The following is a 24,128-nucleotide window of genomic DNA, read 5'->3' as shown; positions in this document are numbered from 1 at the left end:
ACAGCGAGTCATCCTCCTCCATATATGTCTTCTGCGTCCTCTGTCCTCACTCCAACTACCTCCATGTCCTCTCTAACTGCATCCATATGTCTCCTCTTTGTCTTATTCCTGGCAGCTGCATCTCTTAACATCCTTCATAACAAAAAAAAAAAAGAAAAAAAATAAGCTGGACCAAACAAGGTCAACTTTTAATGCATGCCTATGGTCAGACCACAGTTTCACACATCTTTAAATAGCAATGAACATACATATCAGTTCAGCTCATACACTTCCTCATTTAATCAAGATTGCTGCTGTTTGTTTCATCACTTTCAGAGGGTTTTTTTTTTCAACATAAAGAAATTAACAACATTTTTCCAGTTATGCAGACATGAAGAGATTCATTTGAACTTAACCTCAGGGCATAGAAAAACAAAAAAGTTTAGAGCATGACTCTTCATTTAGAATTACTGTGGGTCAACATATTACATTAGGTGTGGCACATAGATACAATGCCGTACATAGGCATGTTACAATACATATACACCTTACATATGATAAGTAAGTCCCATTGAGATCACATATCTCATTTTCAAGGGAATCCTGGGCCTGAAACCAGCCTAACATGCATGTTTTTAGACTGAGGGAAGACACCGGAGTGCCCAGAGAAAACCCACACAAACACGAGGAGAACACGCAAACGCAAAAACAGAAAGAGCATACACGTTTGAACCCAGGACCTTCTTGCTGTGAGGCAATAGTATTAACCACTAAGCTGTCACGCTGCCCAATAAGCACCTTACAAACATAAACATATTTTTGGCACAAATGGAACCCCATACGTGGATAAATTTCTACTGCAGAAATGTGACTAATTTATTTATTTATTCATGCACTGAGCAGGGTCTATACTGGTTGGTTGTCTTGTCCCTCAAAGACTTTTTCTTGCTTCTCTAAATCTTTAAACAGTACCGGTATATGGCAACCCCCCTCCCCATTTGTTTTGCAATTTGAGGATTTTGTCACCTTTGCTCGGCTTCTCTGCAGGGTTCTTTTTATACCTCAGCATGCGAGTTTAACTTGTTTGAATTTTTAATGAAGGTATTTTTTAATGAAGTTCAAAGCTAAATTTGTTCAGGTTAAATGCAACATCCTAACTCATCTTTTAATGGGGTTGCTAAAAAAAAAAAGGTCAAAGCATGACAACAAGACCACCCTGCTTTATCTAAAATACAAATCTATCTTTATCTTTAGCAGGTGAATACACACTGTAAATATGGAGCAAAACCAGTAAAGTCCCTATATTATGTACCTGTGTGTGGACAAGAGAGAGATAGAGACATCCCCTATAAAGACATCTTATGACTGATAATGCTTTAGCTGAGCATGGCTCATGCATTATAATTTTAGTTACCTTTAAAGCCCATGTCTATTGTTATCTATGCCTCTATGCCATTTAAAGAACCGCTCAATCAGTCTTTGACGCAATAAATCATCAACTGAAAGAAACTTAGCAACAGGGGGAGGAAGAAGGAGTCATTACTGAACTTTGAGGAGTAAAGCTCAAGGGCAATTTAAAAGCCATACTGCTACCTATTTTTGCTACATAGTCACTAAAGCATGCTAGATCACTCTGTTCTGTCTCTGAACGGTGTTCTTCAGTGATAGCTACTGTAAACGTCCTATCTTCAGCCCCTCCTTGTGAAATATGGGTGGTGACAAAAGTCTTATCATAACACAAAACCAGCAGGTCCTTTGGAAAAAAAACACTTGGTTCCAAGGATAATTCAGGACACCATTCTGAGAAAATTCTATAAATTCTATATGATGAGAATAAAAATGCAACTAATGAGATTCAAGAGCTCTCCCATCCTCCTCCTCCTCCGCCTCCTATAGCTCCCTTTTACAACATCTCTCCCAAGATGCCTTTCACCCCTTTCACACATGCAGATATTACAGACTGAGCTGCCGAAGCGCAGGTACTAAAACTCTTCAGTGTGATAGTAATAAACGCCCCTGCTTGTTGCAGATTTTTACACGTGAATGGTTGGAAGGGCAAGAATGAATACTGTAGGTTTTTGCTGCGTGTTATGCTAATGAGACATCTATGACTACGCTACGGCAGCAAGGGTAACGCTGAAATAAAATGCACTCAACTAAAACTCCCTATAAAATGACATCTGCGTTTTATGCCACACTCTAAAACCAACATCTGACTTTCATGATGAGAAACTGACTATTATTTCAAGAAAATGGTTGGAATTATATGCCGTAAGATTTTAACCTATAATTTATTGTACTCTAAAGTACAACCCCAATTGTGAAAAAGCTAGGAAGTTGTGTAAAATGTAAAAATTAAAAAAAAAAGCAATGATTTGCATATCTTGTAAACCAAATTTTTTATTCACAGTGGAATATAGTGAACAGATCAAATGATTAAACTTAGAAATTGTACCACCTTTGAATTTTATGGCAGTAACACATCTAAGAAGTGTTGGGACAGGACCATGCTTACCACTGTGAAGGCATCCTTTTAACAACAGCCATCAAATATCTAGGAATATCTAGCTGATGAAGTTTTTGAATGTTGTCCCATTCTTGTCTTGATGTAGGATTTTAGCTGTTTAACAGTCCTGGGGCTTCTTTGAAGGATTTTTCTTTCATCATGCACCAAATGTTTTCTGTTAGTGAGAGGTCTGGACTGCAGGCAGGTCAGCTCAGCACCCGGACTCTTCTACTTTGAAGCCATGTTGTTGGAACGGATGCAGTCTGAGGTTTAGCGTTGTCAGTCTAAAAAAAAGATGTCATCTGAATGGGAGCATGCATTGTTCTAAAACCTGAATGTACTTTTCTGCATCGATGTGCAGCTAGCTCTAATGCACCCCCATATCATTAGAGAGGTTGGCCTTTGGACTGTGCACTGACAACTTGCCAAATGGTCTTTCTCCTCTTTAGTCCAGATGATGTGGAATTCGTAATCTCCAAATTCAAATTTGAATTTCAAACTTGAATTGGTCTGAACAGTTTTTCACATTGTCTCAGTCCATTTTCAATGAGCTTCGACATGTAAAGATATTGGCTTTTCTTGGATGGTGTTCACATTTTGCTTCTTTTTTGCATGAAAGAGCTCTAACCAGCATTTGTGGACGGCACAGTGAACTGTTTTTACAAACACTTGTGGCAATGTTTCTGAGCTTATGCAGTGTTCCCCATTTTCCATTGAGGAACATTGTTTTTAGACAGTTTTTTGCAGGCTGGTAAACCTCTGCCTATCTTTACTTCTGAGAGATTCAGCCTCTCTAAAATGCTCTTTTTACACCCAGTCCTCTTCCTGACCTGTTGCCAATTAACCTACCATTTACTTTTACAGCATTTTGTTGCCCCTATCCCAACTTTTAAGACATGTGTTGCTGCCATCAAGTTCAAAATTGCCTTATATTTTTTCCTAAAATCATTCACTTTCTTAGTATAAACAGTTATTATGTTTACTATGGTCCAATGTGAATGAATATGGGTCTATGAGATTTGCAAATCATTGCATTCTGTTTTTATTTACAGTTTACAAGCTTTGTTGGAATAGGGGTTGTACTCTAAAGTGTACAATATGGCTGTTATTGTGGCTGAAGTGCACAATTCTTTGTAATGTATACCGATTTGGGAAAAATATCTATCTAAAAGAAATTATAAAATATTTTTTTTCTAAAACTACAACATCCTTTCATTTTCAGTCTATCAGCAGGTGGCAAACACTCTGTTTTGCTAAAACAATTCCGCCTAGCTCAAACTATCTAAAACTGAGGATAACTGTGTATTGACAGCGCAGGCAGGCTTCCATATAACGATTAGAAAAGTCATTCCTCTCACATGATTTTATGGAAGTAACAAAAACTGTATAATGAATGCACACAACCTCTGCAGAAAGTCTGTATAGTTCAAATCCAGACATTTCATCAGAATTTAGAACAGTCTATTCTCTCCAGTCAGAGAGATTAGAATTGGTGCTTTAAAGTTTAAAGGGTACATTTTGAGATCCTGATTGTGCACAAATGAGCAATGTCAGCCAAGGAAGAGACAAGAACTTGCTCTCTCATAAGCTTAAAGTAATTATACTTAAGGATTTCAAAGATTCAGGACTATTGTTTTACTTGCAGCATTTCTGGAGGTCTTGAATTGAAGATTAATATCTGAAATGCAAAATGCAGAAGACCACACAGTACAATCATTTGTAAAGAAATGGAGTCAAACTGCCATGAGGTTTTCTCTTTTCCTCTTCTATTTTGCATCATGTAGATTAAGTTAATTATTTGCTCTTCTTTGGTTAAAAATATTAGCAAATTATAATAATTTGGTTAAGTTATTAAAGATTTATTCGTGTAGTAAACTACTTTTTTTTATAATATATGTACATTTTTATTCCATTTTGTCTGTTTTAATGCTGCAATTTTGAAGTTGATGCCAGAAATTTGTTTAAAAAAAGTTTGGTAAAGTTGTTTATTTAATAAAAAAATCAATAAAAGTTTCTGAAGAAATATTTTACAAATGCATGGTTTCAGTGGCAATAAGTAAGTAACAGGGTTGAGCATACAGAAAAAAGGGCCAATTCTATGAAAAAAAAACCTGCTTTTGCAGCCCATTCTTGCTTTAACTGCCTACATTTTATGACCATCCAAGAACAACTAGAGGCCCTGAACTATTAAGCAGCCATGCTTAATCAAATTTAAAAACTACAGCAACTGGTCACAATAGATCCCACCATCAGGCTAAAATATTATCAAGACACAGGGACGTAATGCAGGTAGTTGAAGATAAAACGGGACAAGCGCCCCCTGCAGGCTGGCTGTAAAATAAGTTTAAGTCCATGTATAGGAATGGGACTAAAAATTTCAAACACAAATCATTTAATTCTTTCCTGGTGGTGACTTTTGTTGATCCACATAATTCTTACCTTGCTGTAGGATTTTTAAATATTCATTTTTCTAATAGATTTTGTTGAAGTTAATTAGTTGATGCCTAATAAAACCCCAAGTATTGTGTGCAGGTGAGTGGGCGGGGCTTATGGCTCCAGATCCTAACTGAGCAGACTCTGGCTCCAAAAATATATGGCAATGCCTATAAAGTGGGATATTTTGGCTTAAGTTTAAAAAAAAAACAAAATGGGTAAGGCAGAGACTCTTTGTCCATACTTTTTATGTTGATGATCCCAGGTAATTAAAGATTCGTAAGAGAAGATGTGATATCACATTTGAAAAGCGTGAATAGTTTACAAACTGTTACTTTTCAGAAAAACAAAGTCTACCAAATGTCAGAAAAGTGCTAAAGTTTTTGCAGGGATAATTGAGGTCTTTCTTTTTTAGTATATGTTACACTTCTGGTGCAAAAGAAGTAATATAATGAGAAGCAATGGACTCATGTTTGCATAAAAAAGGTAAATCTTCACCACTTGTGATCTGCTCATTCTACTCCTTTACAGAGTAAATGTAGATTATTCTCATTAGGCTTATAAAAGGTAATCATACCTGGTAAACTGGCTTAATCCATCTATCCCAGTTGTACACTCTCTAGTCTTTGTCATGGCCAAACATAATGTAATTAGTGGGTCATGTTATGGCAGTTGCTGGAATCTACAGCCTCAGCACAATCCTGGGAACACAGAGGGCTGCGTAAATGTCAGCTCTGTTCGCAAAGACGGCACTTATTCCACCAGCTTCACCAGTATTGCTGCAGAAACCTATAAAGTACGGCACTCTTAAAAGTCAACCCTCACCGAAAAACTTTTCCAACGTTCAACATTTTTCCTATTAATGACACACATATGATCCCGACTGTTAGAGTTGGTTACAGGTTCCTTCAGTGGAAAGGTATAAAGAAGTTGTATTTGTAGGACTGGAGGTATCGCGAAGAAATGTTTGAACTCAAAGGAGACATTCACCGGAGATTTGTCAGAGAGAAGAAGACCACGGGCAAAATCAAATACTGATGCTGACTGAGCATCTTAAAGAAAGTGATTTTTTTTCCAGCATCGCCATAGATGCTGCAATAAATGGGAGATTGCTGAACCTGATAAATGTGTGAGAGAGTGAACTTTTAGAGTTTGTGCTCATGACTGAGACTTCTCGGGACACCTGGGGCCCAGAGTGTTCTAACACTTTTTAAGGACTGCCTACTGCCGAAGTGGAGAAACTGAGGTCTGTTTGATCCAGATATTACAGCTTGTAGGGACTGAGCATTTCGTAATAACAAGACCTTTTAAAATTAAAGGTGACAAAAGTAAAACTGTTGCTCACTGGCATGCTGCCTTTACTTATCCACAAGGGGAGGCAGGCATTACCAATAAGCCGGAGGAGCTTTTGTAAAGTAATTTGAAATGCCACAAATTTTATAATTTAAAAACAGGGTTTTTTTAAACATAGAAATGAGCTACACAAGGCCTTAGATACTTGGTTAGCTCGTTTTTGGTTTCTAAAGTAAAATGCTTTTGCAAAAAGATCTTTGAAAAATTTAAAGTGATATTTTAAATATGGCATTAAAGTGTCATTTAATGCCATTTAATGCTTTCCAGAATTGCGCCGCTCAAGGTGGCTGCATGTTAGAGTAGCTCTGTTCCATTCATTCTGAGATATTGCTTTTGAAAACTTTATTCATCTTTTTTTTGGATGTAAATCCCTTTTTTTGGATGATTACGTCCTCTGGTATCGGATGCTGTGCAGCTGGAAGGATTTTTACTGAAGCCTTTTTACTTTTGGACATTTTGTTATGATGCATAACCATGACAACAAGTGTTAAATGTGAAGAACCCTGAACTCCAGTCATGGCCAAAACCAAGCAGAGTGCCCATATATCCACCGGAGGTGAAGCTCCCAGGAAGCAGCTCGCCACCAAAGCTTCCCGCAGGAGCGCCCCAGCCAGCGGAGTGAAGAAGCCTCATCTCTACAGGCTCTGTACCGTGGCTCTCAGGGAGATCCACCACTACCAGAAGTTCATCAAGCTGCTCATCCAGAAGCTGCCCTTCTAGCACCTGGTCCAGGAGATCGCCCAGGACTTCAAGACCAACCTGAGCTTCCAGAGCTCAGCCGTCATGGCTCCGCAGGAGGCCAGCGAGGCTCACCTGGTGGGACTCTTTGAAGACACCAGGGCTGAGGACACATCGGGACAGAACGCTACAAGAGACCCTTCCTGCACACAGCCATCAACTCTTTAACAAAACCAGGATTATGAGCTACAACAACATTTACTTTCCCTTTGGGATTAATAAAGTATTTTTGAATTTGAATTTACAGCGGACTTTAAATTACTATTTGCAATAGGTTGTAATATCTTGAAATTGTTGAGGCAATTACTTGAATAGTTTTGTTAAAAATGTTTTGAAAGAGAAGAATTCCCTTGTTCCTAAGCTACTAAACGCATACAAAATACTGTCACAAGTTCTTTTTTTATTTTATGCTTTCCTTGAGTTTTTTTTCCTTCTGTTTAGTCATAAAAGTCTTGCAGGAAAAATATAAAAAAAGTGTTGAAGTACTGCACCTGTAGAGCAATATTAGATTGTATGAGTGGTGTCTTAGAATGCAAAAGCACATGCAGAGAAATAAAAAAGTAATGTTTGCCTCTATTTGTTTAAAAATAGTGACAAAACGTGCTTGACAGTGTAAGATGTTAAGTTTTTTGGATTATAGACATTTTAAACCAAAATTAATTCATTCACCAACGCTTGCACTGAAGCTGTTCTCAACAAGATGCATTCAGGTACATTTTGGACACGTTAGCTTTACTTTTGGTCCCCACCAACATTGGATGGAAGGTTTTGTTGCAGCAACATTCTTATCGTGTTCATCAGCTTGTCGTTTTGGTCTGAAAGTGCACTACACAGCATTTTTCAGTCTGTCTGCTACAGCTCGATGAATGCGGTTTCAGAAATAGAAACATTTTTTGATGACCCTAACCTCTTGACACAGCATAATATGGTGTTGGCATGCAAGGTTTTGAAATGTTATCACGGTACAACAGAAACATATTAGTGGGGGGGGGGGGGTTACCTGAGGGGGTGTCATTTGATTGGTCACGCTCGGACAGTTAAAAATCACACGAATGCTATAGCAGGGATTGCCAAACTTTTCAACTTTCGACTTACAAAAATAATAGCAGAGAGTATAAAAGACTTTTGATGGTCGAAGTATTCAAATAATACTAAGAGGCCAATTAAACATGACATAAAAACAAGAGAAATGGCCGAACCTGTTATACTACTTTGATCCATGCCCAATTTTTTGCTGTTCTGTTCTGATCTTTTTTTGATAACTTTTTAAGTTAATGGTTTGTGCTGATCACCATCAGTGGGTTCTTGACACTAACTTTAAAAATGACTGTCCCATAGCAAATAAACTTTTGCCTGTCGCTTCTGCTGCACAGATTTGAAAAAACCTCAGTGTTTTCTTTGGCTGTCATGCACCCTTTCTGCAAAATATGTTCATACCCCTTGTAGTTTTTGATATACTGTCATTAAATTTAGTCAAATATTGAGCGCCTAGCATTCTTTGAAGGAATGCATCTTGCTCACAACCTTTCATGCCAGAGTTTTCAACTAAAATCATCTTATGTCTAGAAAAGATGGAGTTGTAGCCATTTTGGTCAAACCATGATATTACCGGCGTGATTTTAGCATTCAAAGTATGTGTTTGGAATAACTCACAGCTACTAACACATTAAATTATAGCTCAGTTTGTGTAAAAATCACTCAGTTATAAAGTCGATTAGTTGTGGCGGCCATAGGTTAGGAAGTTTCTGATTAAGTAGAAGAACCGTTTGTACCCATAGCATCATTGCATACTGTAGCTATCTAAAGATATTTATTGATAGATTTAAATGTACAAACAGTTGTTCAGTTTCTAAATATTCTGCTACCGTGTCGCAGGTTTTATTTAAAAGCACCATCACAAAGTTAGGAATGAAAGCCATTTTTCCTTAGTGACATGCCACATATCAACCTCCCACCACTCAATCACAGCTCCCCCGTTGATCTCAGGTATTGCACATGGAGAAAATTTAGTTTCTGTACTGGGATGCATTATGATAGAATGGAGGAACATCATCTGCTTTAGCAAAGTTCACAATATGAAAACTTTGAAAGCAGCGAGCTTCACCGCACACAGCTGGGCTTTGGAAGGAATCGCAGAGCAAAAATTCAAACAACAAAAAAAAATGTTCGGAAAAAGCAGTAACTGCAGGAGAGCGTGTTGTGTCCGAGGGCAGAGGAAAGAGTAGTAATGAATAATTTCTGATCCAATAAACCCACAAGCTAAGAAGCCAGATCTCAAGAGAAATTAAATCTCTGTGAAGGCCTGTAATGGAGAAATAAAGAAATATTACTTGATGAGAATAAGGACCATCATACCAAATGGTTGCAAAGACATTTAATAAGAGATCACTTAAAGAAACAGCTGCAGATTGAAAACCAACAGTATTTCTAGAAAAAATGGCTGCTTTGAAAAGAAGTGCAGCAGCTTTAATAGAATAATCTTAACGATGACCTGAAGATCTGAACGACAGGTCATCTTTTCAGTACATAGACAGCAGTAAGAGGTGACACCTTAAATATCTGTTTTTCTGGTCAGACCCATCCGAGTTTGACTCAAATTTGTCCAAAGGAACATTATGTGTGTCTTTTGTGGGCTGTAACATTCTGCTTCCTTTATCTCCACGCAATGCCTCCCCCTGGAGGTCAGGCTTCTTTAATGGCTGCGTGGGCACGAGGAAATAAGCGAGGCAGAGGACAGGACCTATCTTAAAGCAGAAGCACGTTGACACGGGCCCTTATTCATACCTTCCTAACAGTCACTGTGAGCGTGGGCTCTGAGCCGCAGAGACGAGAAGACTCTGCAGCTTCCGTTCATCTCTGAAAATTCACTTTTCTTCGACTTGCTACCAGGAGATCATCGCTATAATTCTCGGATGCTTACTACCCCTAATAAATTGAGTAGAAACACCCATGGCTGTCCATTGCTCACCTGTTTCGCCTTCCATCATTCGGCCCCCACTTCCATTAGGCAGTGTTCTATCCTATCATCCATCACTCTAAGGTGTTGTCCACTATTGGCTGCCCTTGATCACCCCTGACTAGCCTTGACTGGGGGCCTGTGCTTTGTGTTGTAGATGCGAGCGCTGATAGGATGTGACAACTTTATTAAGCACAAATCAGGCGGCCGAATTTCCATTCTCCGCTGGACATGTGAGCGATGTGAGCCTCAAGCTGCGGTTTTCATCACGCTGTGGAACTTTCTCCCTCCTTTTTTCTTTCTCTTTTAATTCAAAGGCCCCCAGGTCTCTGACATTATCACACCCTGGCCTCAACTATCTACTACAGGAGCCTTTAGGGGACATATAGTGGGTTGGAGGGCTGGTTCGGTCACTGGATTGAAGCATCAACCACATGTCACCGGTGACCATTCGTAACTTTGAATTGCATAACATGACCAAGCGGCTTTCGTGGTTTTCAGACAGATGCAGAATTAAAACTTTTTTTTGTTGTTGCTACAAGAAGCTAAATTTGCATGGTTAAATCCACTTACATTATTCCTAACAGATTCAAGCCACATATGTAAATGTTGTGAGACCGAAGCTTTGACCTAATGATTCTATAATGCTTGACAACCTAAAATGCTCATTCAGTGCTGATTAAACATACATTTTAAGCTTTACAGAAACTTTACAGTAGCTGCTGTGGCTAAAAACACTTTTTTTTTAAAGGTAAAACCATTGATTTTTCTGTTTCATATTAAATTCTGTTCATGCTCAGCCACGACTGTGTCTTCTTTGTTTGCCACCCGCCTGTTTTTGTTTTTCAGCTGGATTAGTCTTGTTGACTGGACCGTCTGCCTCGCAGCAGCTTTTTATTAGAAGTTTATTAAACCCTTTTGTTTTCCTCATCTTCCCGCCTCTCTCCTCCACTCATTTAGACAGCCATGGCAGTTACAGTTGCACGAACAGGTGCTCGTACATCTCAAGAAAGTCTCACAAATTTGTAGAAAGTTGTTTTGAATGCAATTTACTGAAGGCACTTCCAATAATAGTCCAAAAATCATAGGTCAAGGGTATCATTCTTGACAAAGTGTGAAAGACTTTCAGCAGAAACAATTGCCCTTCCATTTTCTGCATCCCAGGGACAAGATGGAGCCTCACCTTGTGACCTGTGAACTCCTGCTGGGATTAGCAACCCCGCAAAGGCATGCAGATCAACCTCATCCATGCCCTTCCAGCTGTCTCCATATCTTTTAAAGCTCTCAATGTCATATGGTAGTGGTGTCCTAATTGTTTCCCTGATCTTCAGCAGGTCTTCAAGTTCTGCAGAAGCCTGTCAATCACTCAGTCATTCATATCAGGTGTGTCAAAGCAGAGGAACATCTAAACCATGCAGGACAAGGATTGGACACCACCGTCGTATGGTGATGAGAACTGTGTTATCCTTCCATTTTTTTTTAGAAAAAAGATTCTCGTTCAGCTTGAGGCGCTTCTTCACCTGAACATGATGATGCATCATACTCTGAGTTGCATTCCTCCCCGTCTTATTCTTCACACAACTCCTCATCTTTCAAATCAAATGTACCTTGCTGGAGATCTTAAAAAATAGCTCTATGGCCTGCAAACAAGTGAAAGGTCATGGCTTCAGCACAGAGAGAATTGAGGGTACTGTCATCTGCAGCACATTTCGAGCCTCTGGACGTCGAAGTATTAGGAAACAATGCCTTGATAGTTGTGTCTGAAATTGTTTGAACTTTGATCTTTAAAGCTGTGTATGGGGTGGTGGAAATGTGATGATACACAAGAATGTTTTAGTTCAGTTTAAAATCAGCCATCAGTCTGTAACTGACTCTGTCACTGTAATTTTAACTGGCTGGTCAAGAATGACTCATAGACAATCTGTGTACTCAAGTTGTGTACATCTTACATGGAAATAAGAATAAAAGGCATAATTTCCCTTTTTCTAATGTTGAGGTCAAGTTAGAGAAAATCTTAAAATTTAAAATGAAAAAAAAAAATCAACATTTAAGTAGTTTTAACTGCTGTTAAACAGAGTTTAGGGCCATTTTTCATACAAAGACAACCTGCAGGTTAAATATAAGTATTATGTTTTACATAATGATTATATGAGACCATATTGATTGCCCATAAATGTAAATTCTTATGACTATCATAAATTGGAGACCATGATTAGCTTTAGTGACATTAAAAGAACAAAAGACGTAGCAATGGCTTTTCAGTATTGCCAAAATTCTTTTTAAGGAAGTTGAAACGATACATTTTAGTGACAGAGGAAAAAGAAAAGACTTTCATGTCATCATACTAATCTGAACAGAGAAAATCCTAAAGAGATTAACAGGAGCTCCTCGCTCAAGAGGAAAATTAAAATCATTCACTTTCTCTGGTAAGTCTTAAGGCAAACAAAACGGCAGTGTGGGCAAAGGTGGAAGACAAATAAAATAAACAAATAAATAGAATAAACAAAATAAGTGCAATAACATTTTATCTGTATTTTAAAAGAACTGACTTGGCTTTATTATTCAGTTATCTATCTAAAGAGAAATCTACAAGAAAAAAAGGGTAATTTTCTTCCTCTTCCCATCACTACATTCATGTGAAAATGCATTGCTGATTATTTCTTTTTATATTTATGGTGCTGCATGATGCATATTTAGAAGTCAGCTTATCTAATAAAAAGTAAAAACCAATCCAAGGAGCAAAATTGTTTCGAAAGTACCCCATTAAACACTAAATCTCAATTGAATCTTATAACTGAGATCTATCCTGGACCTTAAGGATTTGCAGCGCCGCAGTGGAAGACAAAGCTTATTTACTTCACACTCCTAGATTATAGATATGGACCCTCCCTAATGCAAGAGAGATAAACTGTGTTCAATGAAACCACTGTTTCAGGCAAGATTCAGAACAAAAGCATGTATTTCACCTCAAACGGCTTCTTTTTAGAAAATAAAACACATTCTTTAAGATCTTTCCCATTTTGGGTTTAAGCTGCAATAACAAGGTACACAATAATTCACGAGCAAAGTGCGGATGTTTTGGATTTTTTGTTTTCATCCAGATATCAGAATGATTTTTTTTTCTTTTGTTTGCCGTAAACTTGATCAATATCTGAGTGTGATAATCCTCCATTTACAAGAAAACTTCAGGGTTTAAGTCTGGAGAAACTTGGTGTACAGTACATCCAAAGGATAAATTAATATACATGTAGCAAAGGGTGGGGTGCAAAACAGCAGACTGTGCAAAGATTAACCACCCTGCAGACAGGAGCGGCAGCAAATCCAAGCGGACGAGGTTGTGGCTCCGAGGAGAAGCCCACACTCTAAATTAAATTAGCAGGAGATGGGCTCATTAGCACCAGGCTGGTTACTCAGGGAGCCTGCTGGCCTTCCATATCAGCTAAAAGTGATACCGGCAAGGCAGTCAGAAAGCAACATCGTCAGCAACATGTACATCATGCAGATGGATGTAAGCTGGAAGGTTTTATAGGGAGCCTGGTTAATCATACCCTCCACGAACTATAGTAAACCAGGCAATAAATAAAGATAATTATGGGTAAAAGCCTTAAAACAAACAGTTAATTTTGACTGCTTAATTTAATGTGCTTTAAAACTTAGAATATATTAGCAGCTGTGATTTGTTTTTTGCAATCAGGTGGACTTTACATGTGCCACGATGAACCTTTTAATTTAAACTTGGTGCAGACGAGTCAAAAAACAAGCACACAACAACAACAACAACAACAAAAAATCACAAGCTCTGTTCAAATTTCAATAGGTTTGCAAGAGAAAAAAAATGCAGATGCCATAAGCTGTTGGGCAAACATGAAAACTGAATTATATCACAGTTTCTTTTATGTACCACTAGAGGGAGTGGTGCACAATCTGCCTCAAGTGTTACGCAGAAATAAACTGCAAAAGTGAAGAGTCGCAGCAACAACAATCAAGGAGCTTTGGTCTTGTCAGGTTGCAGGTTTTACTAAAACATTCATTTCATTTGTCAATTCTAAAACTATTCTCGTAAGCACGGCACCGTTTCTAAACATGTTTTCATCTACACGGATATGACCAAGTTTGCTGTTGTAGCTATGTCAGGCCTGTTTTCGGCTCTGCAACCCTGCCATGAAAATGCAAGAAAAACAAGAAACAAGGCATAGAACACACACACAAAACCACTACGCCAAGTAAAAGATGTAAACACAAGAAGAGGCCGCCCTCAGAACGTAGATTAGATTAGAGGTTGGGCTATGACATCATTTTCAAAAAGTTGCGTTTTGGCTTTCTATACAAAAATGCAAGGGTGGCCTTTCAGTTTTTTCTTTCACTCTGGAACTTGTTTTCAAAACACATCATTTGGGGCTCCTAAAATTAGACTGACTGACAAACTGACAGCCATTAGTGTTCAGTATAGAGGAACTTTATGTTGTATTGTCTTAATCATAGGCCATTTTTGAATGAGATTCACTCTAAAACTAATTATTTGCAGATGTTCATTCAATGATTCTTTTCTGAGAGTTTTGCTGAAATCCGTTCAGTGCTTCACAAGATATTTTTCTAACTCAACAGACAAACAAACACACACATATAGAGGCATTGGCAAAGCAATTATCTCCCACCTTTTCCTTATCAGCGTTGGGTGATAAACACATATAGCATTCAAAGAAAACTATTCTTTGGATGAGTGGGAATTTAGCAATCTTGTTGCCTTGAGGAAGGAAGCTGTTGCACAGTGTTGTTGTTCTTTGTTTATTACAGCAATATTTTGTTCCAGATGTCAGAATATAAGACCACACAAATGGGAGGGAAGCAGTGTTCATCAAACCTCTTGAAGCCAAGGCAGCAGAGGGATTTTCGTTGAGCAATCTGTGTGGCTGCTTGGTCTGTGATGTCTTTACACCAGCCTGCATCCTCAATTATGGCTCTACTAGCCAATGGAGGTCATTAATCCTCTAGTTGAGACAAGACAACAGGACATGAGTTTCTATCACTTTGTCACAACATCCATCACCATCTCATTGCTGAGCTTGAACATGTGCTGCACAGCCAGGACACGTGTTATCCAACCTAGCTCTCAAATTGTCTGTTTGTGCACAAAGGTGTTACCTCATCCAGCTGGATTGCTGAGCAAGAGGTGTTGCAATGGAGCCAGGTTCCAGTCCAAACAAAACCACAACAGTCTCTTATTTTGTGCTGGTAAATGCAGCTGTAAACAATCCACCGTATTTTGTCCAGAAACAGACATTGTCAGTAAAAAGTGATGGTGCTCCCGGTCTGCGCGGCTTAGCTGTAATACAGGCTCTTTTGCTCCATCTCCTATAGCACACTGCTTGTGTCCTCTCCCGGTCAGCTGTCTGCCTCATTAGCAGTTTGCTGTACAGCTCCTCCTCAGTAACATTAAGCGTCTAATCTTCCAAGCTGTTCAAGGCTGACCTTGATTTCCAGCAGCAACTCTCAGCCGCAGTGTATGCAGTCTAAAACTTTTTCCTTCGTCAAATATCTCTGCTGCATCTCTTCAAAATGTCATTTTCGAACTCCAGCAAATCACAGGAAGAATTCTCTCTTATCAAAAATGGAGGAGACATGCAGCTGGGGGAGGCCTGGCAGGCCACAGGTGTGCCGTGTAATTTCCAGCAAGCCGTGCCTTGACACGCACTCAGACACAGAGAAAACACACAGCAAACAAAAGGAAAGGGGAAACAGAAACAAGAAAAGGGTGAAGGGTTATACAGGCCGACCATAACAAAAATAGCATCTGTACCAGAGAATGGCGTCACTCTGCTTTTCTGCTTGTTGTAATTCAGATGCTTCTTTCTCACACCATAATATAAAAGTGCATTTAGGGTTTTGAACATACAATAAGTCTCTGCCTTGGGCTACTTTTACATTAAAGCAAAACATCAAAACCGAAAAAGAAGTCTAACACCCACCACCAACTGGCTTTTGTCTTTAACTCCATCTGCTGTGTACCACTGCCTCTGTAACTGCTGATACTGCAGTACTGCCAGTATCTGGATCTGCTCGGCTGGAGTTAAACAAGTGATTATCAAATCAAATAAGAGACAACATCAGCTACTTTTCCAAACTCAAAAGTTGGCTTGACAGGTGAGAGAATGTTGAGCCAGTGGCAAGAGGAAGAGAAGGTGTGTTTGCCACAGCACTGTGCTGTTGAGAGTGCATTTGTGCACAAATACCCCCTACTTTCCGCTGAATAACATTATTTTTGTGCCTATATCATATGCACATAATTAATTTTTAACTGTATGACTTCTCAATCTAATTAAATAGCTTATCGTAATGCTCATTTACTTGTAATCACCATCTGAAAATTAGGAAATTGACTTAACTGATGTTAGTGGTCTTTTTGCCGTTTAGGACCTGTTGTTTTTGTTGCCTTCATGGCAGGTAATGTGACACAAGAGGGGAAAAAAAAGAGGTTGAGTTAGGTTTTTTTTAAAAATTGGATTTATGAAGCCATTACTTTTAATTTTGTTGTAAAAAATGTTTTTAAAACTTGCAAATTGTAGTAAATTGGCTCTGCAGAGAAGCACAGTTCTTAGTGCTCTATAATGGTCTGTGTTGACTTTACTTTGGTCTGAGGCCCTGTTTACAAGTAGCCGATCTCCCGGAAACATTAAAGATTTTCAGATGTTGATGGGGGAAAAAATGTTACATGTTTACACTGTGCTGCTGTGCTCGTTGAACCCGCTGTAGTTTCCACGCCAGGCACAGACACCAGTCTCTCCGGCATGTAAACAGTTACATCTAAAATGGTGAATACACAGACTTTTGTTTGGACTTCACACTGACGTTGGGTTGCTGCTACATGTTAAAAAGGGTGAGTGACATAAACGGCACTCTGCTATCCGTCATTATTACTGTTGCTGATGTACTCCTGCATGTGCAAGAACATCTAACGACTGGAGGAGCCATCTGTGGTGCTCATGTGCAGTTTCACACGTTGCGGCTACCTTTAAAATGCAAATAGGAGGGTCCGAAAAGTTCCCCTCAGAGACCTGATTTCAAAAAGTTTCAGTGTCAGAGAAACCAACCGGTTTTGTTGTGTAAACAAACAGCCGAACTGCAACATAAAAAAACAGCTTCATGTAAACCTCTGAGATGCTGATGCTCTAGTGTGCCATCTAGAGGACTTGATCCTTAAGGTACTAAAGGTAATTCCCAGTAGAAAAGGCACAGATTCATGAGGACTCTGCTCTACTTACAGTATACCCTTGTAAGGCAGTGTCACAGAGCCAGCTTGCATCACAATAGCACCTTGAAACTGAATCAATCAAATACATTTTGTATAGATTTATTATTATATTAGCAGGGCTTTACCAGCTGTGACAAATGTATGTTACAGAAAAAGACTCACTGTTGTTCTCCTTAGGTGAAAAAGATGCACGTTAGATGCGAGGCTGTCACTTTAATCTTGTGTAATCGCAGTGACACAATCCTTTTCCTTGTGCTTGAGCAGCAGTGGTCCTAAAATGCACTCGGTCTGATATTTTTCCATCTCACTCAGTCAGTCTAGATCATTGAACAAGACAAACACTGGAATGGCCGGCCTCTGCACATTCTATGCTAATGAGACTGGAATTTGTGCTGCCATTTTGGGAAGAGATATGAGTAGCAACTTGAACGTCCTTTAATACTCCCAGACTGGCAGCAGGCCATAAATATCAGAGTAAAAAAAACCTCAACTCAGCGAAAGAGTCCTATGTTTTCTCATTAATTGTTATAGTAATCAGAATCAAAGAACATTGCAGTATTTTTCATAGGTAAATATTATATCACATTCATTCAAAAGTCATTCAAAACATGACCTTTTTAGTTTGTCTGTTAGAAAATAGTTAAGAAATGAAAAAAAAAATTGTGCTAAAAAGATAAATTTCACAGCATCCTAACCGTAAGTTCAATTTATACCTTCTATAAGTGAGTAATTATGTAAAAAATCAGTTTATTCAGTTTCAGCACTTTTTTTTAGTCGAGAATAAAGTGGGACAGACTTGTGGCGTGCTGACAAGTAGGCACAGAAAACACACTCACAGCTGCTATCAGTGTCAATCACACATGCCCTATATGACATCATTCAAATGATACAGATACAGTTGTGTAATTCAGGATGTCTGCAGATCACAAGATGGTAAAAACATGTTTGTAGCTGACATTTAAACTAGATGTTTACTATGACTGGCCTGCAGTCACTACTGATCACGGTCACCACAGCCAGGCTCTGAAGGGCCACGAAAATCAACTCATTTTTCTTCATCAATTCTTATGTCGTCAGTTTAGTTTCGCAAACCAAAACAAGGAACCAGACAGACATCGCCAGTGAGAAAGGACCTTTTCAAAATAAAATCTTTAAGTTAGACAAAAAAGCCTGAGACTGAGTGCACTTCTCAAGTATGGCAACACTGTAGAAAAATAGTTTGGATTCATAGTTTATTAATTTTGCAAAACAGTAAAAATCAATGTAAAAACTGTAATTATCATTTTACTGTTAACAACAACAACAAAAGTGATTCATTTGCTTTATTGCCCACTCCAAGTTTCTATCCTCTTTCTAAGTTATTAGTCGAAGGTAAATTAACTCCAGAGCTCTGGTTAGACCAAGCAGACATGAAAGTACTTAATTACTTTAAGTGCAGCTATGTACAGGTCTGGCTACAATGATTACAGCACTTGGTAATTTTATCACAGTAGTGGTACTGCACAAGTCAGCATTTTGCCCTCGATAATGCTTGACTGGGCTTTGTGGGAGGCTCATTACAGAAAACCCTTGTCTTCTATTTACACATCATGCAGAATATATGTGTCTTTAAGTAAAATAAGACTATCTGTATGCGTTTTTGGATTGATGACACAGCGTACAGCATGCACAAGGTGTTAACAACGTGTGGCTTCGACATGTAAACAGTACAGAGTGATACATGTTGCTCCTCACAGGATGACTCCTAAATATCTCGCCCAGCACAGTCAGGGGCCATTCTAATGTTTCTCTTTTTCAGCTGTCTGGCTGTTGATTCTCTCTTTGCTGCCACAAAATAAAGGAAATATCAAGCTGTGCTTAAGTTTTTGTATGTTGGTATCCCTGATGAGTTTTATTTGCAGGGTTTTATGAGGAACATTTTACGTACGCTGCTTGCTGGGTTGTGTTTGGCTTGCACTGGTCTGTTAAAATGTTCTGTGTAGCCTTTAATGGATTCAGATTGACTAAACACTGTATGAAGCTGTTAGGTATGTTCACTCTATGTGGGTTGTGCTCAGGGGTGCCCTTGTAGCACACCTTCTTGCAGACTGCCCACTGATGAAATAGAGCCTCATAATGCTTTGAGTCCAATCAGCTTTTGTTAGCTTTCTTTTCTCCACATCCAGCCATTCATTTTTTTTTTGCTCAAGCAATTTTGTCATCTGAGTGCCAAACATGAGTGAGGAGACTGCAGCCGTTCGCAGTGATTTCCTAGGAAGCAGTCGTGACATCACCCCTCCCTTTTTCTGGTTGCGCCAGTCCATATGTTTATTTGAATGAAATGATGATTAACTTGAGTGCATTAGCATTATAATGGTTGTGTATCCGCTTCTGCCTGCGTTTAAATGTACGGATGAACCAGCGTGAGGCTTCCACTTTGTACGTACATGGCTTTTGCTTTTGTTCCAGGGCCTGACGATGTGCTTCATTTACATAATTGTAATTACCTGTGTGGGCAGAAGACTGGCTGCTGCCCCAGGTAGCTATAAGATGAGGCCTGTTTTTCCTCCCATCTTGCTTGTTCTGCTGTGAATCACTTAAATTGCCCAGTCTCAACACCTTGCAGAATCTGAGCGAGTTACAGCTTTGGAGTCCCTGCTTTCCTTAATGACACATTATGCTGAAGGCTGAATGGACTGATTTTTTTCTTTTCTTTTTCCAGGAGGAGGAGGAGGAGAAATCACAGTGTAGGGAATCAGAGATACTTTACTGACCAGACAATTTTTCCACTGACTCAATACATCACCTCAGGTTCTCTGCTGTTTGAACAGTTTACCAATGCAGGACTAAAATGTGGTACACATTCAGCTCAGATTGCAGTAAACAAACATGAACCAAATGCTTGTGGTCATAAATAATAGTCACTAATTGTGTGTTCCCAATCAATATTGTATCGTCAGAAGACAAAACACAGTAAAATATGACATGCTATGTGTTATGTTGCCATCTTTTATAAAGCTCTTAAACATCAGTGAGACAAACAGGCTTAACGAGCTTGTTAAATAGATTAATTTTCTCCTTGCCATTAAACAGAAAGATTGAGCTAATTGTAAATTGTGAGAAAAATCACATGATATTACTGGAAAAAGCCACACAGTGCTTGTCAAAAAGAAAAAAGAGAAGAAAAGCAACAGCAAATATATTAAACAAACTTGAAAGTAAAAATTGGTGAGTCCCTGTGTCTGGTCATGATGTGACTTAATTATTTTCCTGCTTTTTAACTAATTTCATATGGTGGGTGAGACTATGGCTAGATGCTTACAGAAGGCTGCAATCCAGCCAATACCACAGTCTCATGGAAGAACTGCGATAAGATGGTGGTGAACATCACAGATCTGCTGCAAAAACAATCTATATAAGAACAAAATGCCACACCAATGAAACCAATAAGACCATTATGCCATGGCAACATAGCAAAGGCCATGTTTACACTGTGCGCTGTAACTTTTCCACCCTTTAACCCAGTACATACATAATATCATTAACAAGAATGCATCATGAATGTTACACATACAGTGAATGCATCTTAAGACTTGACTGTTTTGATCCACGTAAAAAGAATGTCAAAATACACAAACATGGTAAAAATACCAAGCAGTTTGAAGTAGCCTAAGTGTGCCCATCATGCAGCAGAGCACCGAAAATGGAGATAAATAGTCATTTCCCCCCCCTAGTATACACCCACCCACTCTGAGAATGAGACCCAGATTCAGTGAAATGAGGAAATCTCAAACATTTACCACGCTCGGTGGTGTAACTGATACCTGTAGATGGCAGAGGATGAGATGTGAGCCGGAGACAAATGGGCAGATAAATATGCAGGCACATTCTTTCTCTTCAGGCTCGGGGAGATTTTTATCAGGGAAACTTGCTGCTATAAAAAGCCTGAACTAAACAAACAAAAAAAAAAAATCTTCAGCTGTCTTCAGAGACGCAGCTTTATGTTGGAATTCATTCACCTTACTGACATTGTCACCAAACACTGGAATAAGGTATTGACTAAAAAAGCAGCTGAATGAAAGCAAGCCTTGAGTCTTCTTTTTTTTACATTATGCTCAGATGTCTTTGTTAAAGTTGTGTATGTTTCTGTCTCTATGACTCCACAGTCTGTGATATTGATGCTAGAGGGTGTCATCCAGGGTGTTGCATCGCTTGTTAATTTTAGCCAGACGTAAACAAAAACACGCAGAGCTTCCACTCCACACATACAGTACATGTGCTGCTCCTTTGTGGGGATAGAGCGCTCTACTCGCAAGCAATCAATACTGGATGCACCTACAGGGACCGACCAAGCAAATGGCTCGAGGCAAGACCCAGTCCCTTCCTACTATTTTCTATATATAAAACTAGCCTGGCATAAAATGAAAAACATTACCTGCCACCAGAGCACATAACTCTACCGGCAGCAGGCGGAGGAGTTATGGAATGTAGCCCGAAGAATGATCCAATTACACAAATGGTGTTTTGACAATAGAAGACCATTTATCATGGCGCATTATAGAGATAAACCACCACAGTTCTTTGGTTTAAGATGAAATTCCCACTTGATAACTAACGATAAAGAGACCACCACAAAATTGGCCTCACCTTTCTGGATTTTAAAGTATGTGCGCGTTTGTCGGCGTGTGACATTCGCTCTACGCCGCCTGTGGAAATATGGGGTCTGTAGAGCAGCAGAGACGCACCCACCCTCGAGATAAAGAGTGGGCTTTCAGCTCAGTCACTCGAGAGGATTGGTCTCTCTCTCTCTCTCCTGCTGAGCTGCCTTGTTCCTTATAAACAAACACATATGACAGATGTCAACACATTACCACCGAGCCTCACTGAGTGTCTTCTTATGGTTGGCATGCTGCTTATCTGAAGTCGCTGCAGAGCAGAGTTCCTCAGCATGGTCATTTACATTGTAAAGTGCAGAAGTATGATCTACAGGAACCTTTCAGAGTTAGGAACTTTAGAAAAAATAAAAAAAAAGAGTGCACCTAAGCCTTACTTTGGTAATTAGTACAGTAGTAATATGTGGTCCTTTATATCTTAAAAGGCTGTGAACAAAGAAAGTCATAAACGGGTAATAAAGAAAGAAGAACTGTAGACAAAAAACAAACATTAAACAGTATTTTGCTCCTTTCAAACATGCGTAACACTTGGCATGCGAGTTATCTGTTCTTCATTAGATAATAAAGTTAATTGTGGGTACCATATTTTAATTAGCACACTTGTCTTCATAAAATTCTGATAACATATTTCTAGCTTTTTGATTCAGGTTTTTTAAATTTTGATTTTGATCGTTGGTTCTCGTAGCCTGTGTCCAATAAATGTACACATTCTTCTGTTTTTTGTTGTTATAAAGAAAAATACTTTTAGAATTTGACTGAAAAGCACCCAGATGCTTGTAATCACTTTCAGTTTCAAAGGACTACAATGTCCAGTGGTTGATGCTGTGTTTTATTAAAAGATGTTCTCCTTTCTATAACTTGACAAGCAGAGCTGGGCACGCAGGCACAACTTGGCATAGGCTTTTAATTTTGATGATTAGAACATGACCCGTCAAATTTTACAGCTAAGGTAAACGTCCAAATTCCTCCAGTCACTTGAGTGGACTAGGGAATTCAACACACAATTATCTGTTCCAAGGAATCTGACAGAATGTGTTAAACACATAATTAAGTGCTGTTCAAGCCTTTACGTCCATGGTTTTACCTTAATAAGTTTCTGCAACACCAAATTGTTTCTCTCCTCAGCATACTGACCAAATGAAACGGAAAAAAAAGAAACACATCAACTGATTTAAAAAGTTGTTTGGAACTGAAGTTTCTGCTTTCTGGCTGATTACATACCAACTTTTCAACCGCTGCATCCACTGTGGCTCTGTGTTTGTTAGGCTTAAATTCATTTTTGTGACAGTACCAATTGTTTTGAGAAACTGTAACTGTTAAAAACAGATTTCTGAGTGGTGGTGCAGATCCTCCTCTGACAAACAGCCATGACATTGTGCTGAAAGTGCCTCCAGGAAAGGCAAAAGATCAATTTTTTTTAAAGCTTACAACAACCCTACAGTAGTGGAATTAAATCTCCACAAATAAAACAGTTTTGTATTCATAGATGTAGAAAAGTTATATTAGCTGTTCCTTTTATCCACCATCTCTATGTTTTACATGATTACGGGTCGTCAGACCTTATACAGCATATTAGTGTCCCCACCTTCTCTTGTTGTTGGGATTTGAAGCCAGCAGGATCCGGTATTGTCTTGTATTTTTGGAACCAGTGTATGTGCATTAGCAATTAAGTCCCATCTACTCTCCCACACACAATCATGGTGTTAGATGACTTTTCTTTCAAACATGAAAACACTATTTACAACTAAACATGTTAGAAAAACAAACATTTGAACATGCAGCAATAAAGTAAGAACTGGTGAATCAACAAAAGGCATCAATTTTAAAAATTGATCTGAGGTGTGTTTTTTTTTTTTTTTTTTTACCAAGGGTTATAGTCCTTGTTTGATAACACTGAGGGGGTGGGACTTGCATTTTGTCCTGGAACCATTTCTGCTTCAACTTCTAGGTTCTGGTCAAAGGTCTAGATACGTGCAACATGAGCAGGAGGAACATTATGGGAAAACTGACCAATGTGTGAAAGACTTAATGCCATAGTTCTGACAACCAAATGAAGCCAATAATGTCACAGATCTCATGTGTACAAAGGTCTGCTGAAGAAAGGTGCTCCACCTGTTGCTCATGCCATAATTGACAGGTAAATAGTTACAGAAAACATCCTTTGAATATAAAATTATAATGGAAAGAAAACAAGAAACACAGGGCTGATAATAAACTGATTACACATAAAGCCAACAGTTGGCTACAGCTTCGAATATTCAG

General features: G+C 38.8%; 1 pseudogene; it reads left to right on the top strand.

Annotated features, from left to right (window-relative positions):
* The first annotated feature begins 6,695 nt into the window (after positions 1-6,695).
* Positions 6,696-10,275, top strand: LOC119617959 (annotated as a pseudogene).
* Positions 10,276-24,128: the final 13,853 nt, after the last annotated feature.

The sequence above is a fragment of the Kryptolebias marmoratus genome, linkage group LG18 (assembly GCF_001649575.2).
Source record: "Kryptolebias marmoratus isolate JLee-2015 linkage group LG18, ASM164957v2, whole genome shotgun sequence".
In the NCBI taxonomy this organism is placed as follows: domain Eukaryota; kingdom Metazoa; phylum Chordata; class Actinopteri; order Cyprinodontiformes; family Rivulidae; genus Kryptolebias; species Kryptolebias marmoratus.
Note: the sequence above shows the minus strand (reverse complement) of the source record. Positions and strands in the feature narration are given on the sequence as shown.